Source organism: Cupressus sempervirens, chromosome 4 (genome assembly GCF_028749045.1).
Source record: "Cupressus sempervirens isolate cs-2001-9-10 chromosome 4, ASM2874904v1, whole genome shotgun sequence".
In the NCBI taxonomy this organism is placed as follows: domain Eukaryota; kingdom Viridiplantae; phylum Streptophyta; class Pinopsida; order Cupressales; family Cupressaceae; genus Cupressus; species Cupressus sempervirens.
In genome coordinates this window covers 278,017,368-278,024,794 of record NC_143121.1, presented here as the reverse complement: position 1 = coordinate 278,024,794, position 7,427 = coordinate 278,017,368, and positions in this window count along the sequence as shown.

Here is a 7,427-nt window from a genome sequence, read left to right as displayed (position 1 = left end):
GGCAAGAAACAATGAAGAACAAAATCAATCCAATCAGCATGAAGACCTTATTGATCAAATCACTCAAGCAAATGAAGAAATCAGGATTCTCAAAGCACAGAATGAAAGAATAAGAAATTATCTAAATTATGAAAGGGAAATTAATGAAAGAATAATGAGAGAACTGAAATCTGAAAAGGAAATCATTGAAAAATTGATGAATGACCTAAATACTAAAAAACAAATCAATGAGAGAATGATGAAATCACAAGAAGACACGAATCAATTGAATTAGCAAAATCAGCAAAATCTTCATAGGCAAAAAGGTAAAGTAGGACTTGGATACAATGAACAAGAAGGTGAATCTTCCAAGCAAGGTGCAAAAAGGAATAAAAAGCCCTCATGAAATCATTGTGGGAAAATTGGTCATACATCAAACAAATGTTGGAGCAATGGAAAAGAAAAATTAAATGGAAAATGCTACAACTACAATTAGCATGGTCACAAAGCTAATGAATGCAAGGAGAAACAAAAATTTGAAGGTAAATGTCACAAATGCAAAAAGCATGGTCACAAGGCATCTCAATGTAGTTTCAAATCATTCAATCCAACTAAACAACTTGTAAAGGCAATATTCGGATGGGACTACAATACCTAGTGTAGATGCCATTATTGTGGAGAATATGGACACACTAGCATAAATTATGCAAACCATCACCTAAGAAAGAAGGATACTACTATAAGGTGTTATGCATGCACTAAACTCGGTCATATAGCTAAAAACTGCATGAATATAATCAAAGTTGAAGATGAAAAGAAAGCAAGGGCTAATAACATAAGGAAACAAATGAGGCAGCAATGGATTCCTATATCTACCGAGGATACAATCTCAAATCATGGAAGTGAAGTCACTCAAGAAGTGGGTGACTCCATCTCCTTAAGGTAAATTCTTAAGAATGTGTTGGAGCTATACTCAATAAGAAAATCATAACCAGTTCCAACAAATAAGAGGAATGCAAATGATCCAATCAGTATTCTAGATAAACAAGGATCACATAAAGGTTATCTTTTACCAAGTTGCATCAGACTCCATCGAGGAAAGTTTGTTGAAGACCTTACTGAGCGAGGTCAGGAATAAAGGAAATTTTGTTTGTTTGTTGAGTTGATACTCTTTTCAAGTTAGGTCAGTAGATGATAGTCTTTCATGCACTTTTTCATTATGGCACTAAGCATTAATGAAAATTTCTCAACAAAAGGGCAATTTCGACTTCATTTTTCACTACATTCTCAGCATTCAAAGAGCAGAGTGATTTGAAAGAGAATTATAGTGTTTTTGAGTGATTTAGAAGTGTGATCTACATGAATTCTATCATCTACCAAGTAGTGATGGCATCTACCAGTGGAAGTAGCACTAAACCAAAGAAGGGTTCCAAAATGTTGGTTAAGGGCATTGAATGGAAAACACCAAACTTCAAGCTCATTTCGACCACTGCTGAATCACTTGATCCCTACAGCGCTCAATCACAAATCCCATCAAAGGTACTCCCAATTAATGACATAAGAACTCATTTTAAATGTATTTTTCAAGAATTAGGGACATTAGAAATGGATAATGCCCTAGCTAAAATGTGTGTTGACAGAGTTTTGAAACTCGAGCATAAGCATTTGGAAATGAAAGGATTAACTCATATTCCTCACATGCCATGAAATTTCCAAGTAAAATTGATAAGGTATATATTGAGTCAATTCCACAGTGGAAAATTATGGTTGGAGCAACCCATTTTGATTACAAAGAAGATGATATATAGGGTTATGGATCTGCCAATACTAAGCAAAGCTAAGACAACCAAAACCCTAGGTCGGGAGGAACTACAAAAGAAAACCCTAGCTAAGTGGGATGGTAGAGCTTTGAAAATAAACAATGTCACTAACATATAGCTTAGGTTTGGCATCCACATCATTGTACACAAGATCTACAGCTCAAGTCGGTCGAACAACATTCCTTGTGAGGTAGTTGACCTAGCATACAAGGTTATAAAGAAGAACCTTGAATTTGATCTGTCAGATGTGTTACTAAAGCCATTGGACGAAAACATTGAAAGTGTGAAGACTTACAAGAACAATTCCTTAAAGTTTGGTTCATTTCTTATTTTCTTATTCTTTTATGTTCAAAAATTCTTTCCATCTAAGGGCACAGTCGTATGGAGGAAAGACACCCCTATTATTTATCAGATAAATGAATTTATTGAAGAAATGGATGAAAATTTAGAAAGGGTGTTGGATAACTATTGTGATGCATTCAAAGAGAAAATGAACAATAGATTTTGAATCCCACCCAAGCTTTTAGAAGACTACAAGGATGATATATGTTTCATGGTGGACTATGAGAGAGTGCACATTCAAGTAGTCATAACAAGAGTGGCATGGGTAAAACCATTTCCTTATGAAATTAACATTAATGAAGCTAGAGACATCATTGAGGCATTACTAAATGAGCTAGCCAATTCTAATCTTCCTACATTTGGCACATATGAGGAAGCCAAGAAGAGGGTAGAGCTTAGTATTAAGATTTCTCAAGCTCTCAGTAGAGACAAAAAGAGAATTTCCTAATCAAAGACAACTAAAGGTCCTCTAATGCTTACCGAGGGCAAGGCTAGAAGAAGAAGAAGAAGAATTAGAAAAAGAGGAACTAGCAAGGAAGAAAGGTATAGTGATTATAACCAAACCTTATAAGCAACCAACTTTAGTGTTCACTAGGAGAACAAGGAAAGGTAAAACTGAACCATTATTTATCTACTTTGCACCTACATTTGAGGAAAGGATGAAATAGCAAATAGTTGGAGTAGGAATTTGAAACTTCAAAGTTCTCAAATATGAGACTCGGACTCTAGCTAAGAAAAAAGAGATTGAGGACTTAGTTGTGGAAAAGATGGGTATTTGGAAATAGTCCCCTACACAAATGCAACCTCAAATCCATGCAAATCTTTTTGCTAAAATCAAAGTCAGATGAGAGAGTACAAACTGTAAAGGACATCTTTGAACAATAGCTAAGATAGTTGGTACCAAATCTGACTGATATAGAAGTGAAGAAGGCATTAAAAGATCATGAAGATAGAATGATTATAAATCTTAAGACACACTTCATATTAAGAAAGAATAATGAATTAGTGGTTACACATGCCTTAGACATTTGGAGAGATATATATCATCTCAACAAGCCATCAGAAGAAAATGTTGAAATTAAAGATGATGACAGCAGTGACAAGAACAATGATGATGATGATGATGATGTCAATACCTCTTGAATTATAGTAATAGCAAGAGAATTGCATGCTCTAATGGAGGAGAAGGAAGAGGAAGAGAAGGAGGAAGAAGTAGAAGAGGAAGAAAAGAATGAAAATGATCCGGTCAGGATAGTAGCCGAAGAAATTGCATCTCTTCCTCACACTCCACCACAACTATCACATCTATGGAGTTAGCTTCTACTAGTGAGATTGTGAGCACAATAGTAACATCAATGTCTCAATCTTCACCAACCACCTCCTAGCTCTAATTGCCTACAATAGAAGTGTTAAGCACTTCATCTACTAAGCTGACTGTTACTTCTTCAGCTATCGAGTTAGCTCCCTCTCCTCCTGCATCATTAGTAATTGCAACAGTAAGTTCTACAATTTTGTCTTCATCAATTCTAGTTAGGTATAAATTTTTGTTTCCATTAGCATTATCTACATCCACTTTGATTCTAGTTAGTTCAGATATTTCTATGGGTATTCTACCAAGTGTGGCACCATTTTTGGTAAGTGTTTTAGTTTTTGATTCAATTAGTACTCCTATTGGAATTCAATCCTTAAGCCCTATCCCTTTTTTCACTACTAGCCCTTCTATCTCCACTATTGTGTCTATTCCAAAGGTCAAACCGATAATCACTGAAGTAAAACAAAGGCAACCATTGAAACTTATGATCATTGGAAAGGAAATTGAAGAAGACATTGACTTAGACATAGAGATAGTAATACCTAAGATTGACTATGAGACTACTACTATTGAAGAGATGAGGCTAGCAAGTCAACTCATAGAGATGAAAGCTACATAGAAGTAGTTAAGGTATAAAAGGGACAAGGAGTATAGAATAATTGAAAATGCCAAGAATATAATTACAAAAGCTATAGGTGTTGAAGTAGATTCCACTCCACATTTTGATTCAGTTAGAAGAGGCTATACAGAAATATAATGAGGACTCTTCCAGAGAAGTGAAACTAACTGAAAAGGCTGAAAGGAAGTTCAATAGCAAGGTGCTAGAGTATATTGCTTAACAGATTATAATCAACCAAGTTGAGTTGTCCACATTTTTGGGTAATTTTGCAAATTCTTTTAATAGTTCAACATCACTTTTTGCCAAACTTTTTGATGTCTCCAATTTTACTAAAGAAATAAAGGAGAAGCTAAAAAGGATTGATGTGGATATGCAATCAAGTGCATCAAAGTTGTAGGCTGACCCCTCCTCCAGCTCCTCTCATCACACCAAGGTGAAAAATCTGGTAGACATGCAAGTAGGACTTCTAAGAGAAGAAGCAAGAATAAGGGAAAACTTGATTGATATTTAGAACATGGTCTTGCCAATAATGGATACAATGCAGAAACATATTGCTCACTACAAAACATTGGTCCAGGATTAGAATTTCTCAGTGGCTGATCACATGATCAAATTATCAAGAGAAGTTCAAATTTCTCTCTTCACTTGCCAAATTTTGTAAGAGAATTGGGATAACTCATTTGCACTTATTCTCAAGGTACATCAAGTATTTTTATCTCATTTTGGTGTAACTATATAGATAGTATATGTAGCCCTTTGTCATTACTATCAAAAAGGGGGAGAGATATCAATATAAACAAAAAGGAGCGAAACACTGTATATAAGGAGAGATATTAGTATTAGTAAAAGGGGGAGATAACACTCAATAGAGTTAGTATGTATATGTGTATAGCTATATTTACATAAGTATATTTGTATATACATTATGTGTCATCAAGGAGATATATGTAGAAATGTATATGCAACAACTTTACAAAGATCAATTTGTAAAAATCTAAATTCAATGAGTCAGATTGTGTACATATATTTTGGCTTATAAGTGTTTTGTCACTAATGCCAAAGGGGGAGATTATTGGCATTAAGTTAATACTGCCATTAGTGACAACACTTATCTATATCAGTATAGCTACCGAGCTCAGCACTCAGCTTCCTACACTCACTAAGCATTCTAGTGTTAACTAGGGTTTGAAGTATTCAGTAGTTTACACTGAGCAAAAAAGTGGCTATCAAGTGAATACAAGAAATGTGAAGACCAATAGTGTCTACCAAGCTTCTTAGTTTCTACCATGCTTCATAGTGTCTACTGAGTAATAAGCTTGTGTCATAGAGATTTAGTGTTTACCAAGTGAAGCAAGGTAAACTCAGCATGCAGTATCTACCAAGTCATGAGTGGTCACCGAGTTTAGAACTACATCGAGTGATTAGTATGGACTGAACCTTCACTTCTACCAAGTGTATGATGATATTGTGTAATGCAATGCATGCCGAGTATTAGAAGGTCACCGAGTCAGTTCGGTGAACTCGAGTTATTTACTATTGGGCCAATTTTGTAATGTGTTGTTCACTTGTGTTTTAGCTGACCTTGCAATTTTGTAAATTGGAAAGGTAGATATGTAAGATTTATTGTAAGATATCATTGTATTGAATTATTATTTAAGTACTATGAATTTTTTTTGAGAAGTACAGGCGAAGAATTATCAGTAGTAGTTTAAGGAATTCAGCAAGGTCAATATAGAAGGAAAAAGTCATATCCATCATATAAGGTGATCAATGCATAAACGATCTTATCAGCAATTAGTTGTAAGTAGATCCACTACTTCATCCTAATAGGTGAATCAGTTTCTAAATCCTTTAACAGGGTGGACTTAATAGTCTTTGTATAAATCTCTTAACTGAGTCCATACTTCATTATATTTTGTAAATCCTCTAACAAGGTGGACCTGACAGTCCTTTGTGCTCCTAACAAGGCAGATCACTAGACGTGGTCAATGTAAGCCTTAATAGGCCAACTTTGTGCTATAGTAGTCAAGTTTTGTGGGTATCATCCCCACACTAGTTTTACTTTCTATTTGGAAGGTTTCTAGGTTACCAAAATATTGTGTTCTCTTATGTGATGAATGTTTTATCTTTTAGTACTAATGTATGCAGTAGCATAGATGGATTTATGGTGAATTTGAAAGAAGAGTTTTAAAGTTACTAATTCACCCCTCCCCTCTCAGTAACTTGTCACATCTTGAATATTTCCAACATATTCCTTCTTGTTGTGAGTAACCTTTACATACCAATCTTGCCTTGTTCCTTACAACTTTTCCTTGTTCATTCATCTTGTTTCTGAATACCCATTTAGTTCCTTTCACATTCTTATCTATTGGTCTATGGACCAATTCCCATGTCTCATTCTTTACTATCTTATCCAATATTTCTTCTTTAAAATCTTTTTTCCAATTATCATCTTTACATGCTTCATTTGCATTCTTAGGTTCAACTTAAGATATCAAACATAGTTCTTCATTGAATTTTCTTCTTGTCATCACACCTTTATCTCTGCTTTCAATGATCTACTTAGGTGGATGATTCTTTGTCATATTCTTACCCAAAGTAAGAGTTTCTATCTCAACTCTTAGCTCTACTAAAGGTTCTGAGCTTTGTTCCTACCTTGGCTCTCCTTCATTCAGCAAATCATTGTTAGTCTTAAGAAATACTTCATCATTCCTTGGTTTAGTAACAACAACATCATCTGAATTGTAATCAATTATTCTTTCTAGTATCCTAAATTTCTCATCAACTCTAACATTTTCTCTTTCCATAATAGTCTTAGTTCTCAGATTATAAAATCTATAATCCTTTCTTTTCAATGAATAACCAAGAAAGATACCTTCATCACTTCTAGAATCAAACTTACTAATATCATCATCTCTTTTGATATAACACTTATTCCCAAAAATTCTAAAATACTTAGCTATAGGTGAGTGACCAAACCACAGTTCATAAGGGGTCTTGTTTATGTCTTTCCTGACTTTCACTCTATTGATAGTTTAGACTGTTGTATTCGCATGTTCTCTCTAAAAAATCCTAGATACATCATTCTTAGCTAACATAGCTCTTGATACTTTTTTCACTAACCTATTTGTACTCTCTACTATACCGTTTTATTCAGGGGTTCTCAGAGCTGATAACTATCTTTTTATTCTATTAGCTTCACAAAAGATATTAAACTCATTTAATGTAAAATCTCCTCCTCTATTTGATCTTAAACATTTAATCTTCATGCTTGATTCATTCTCAACTCTATTCTTAAATATCTTGAGCTTATCATATGCCTTAGATTTCTCTTTAAGCAATGCAATCCACATCA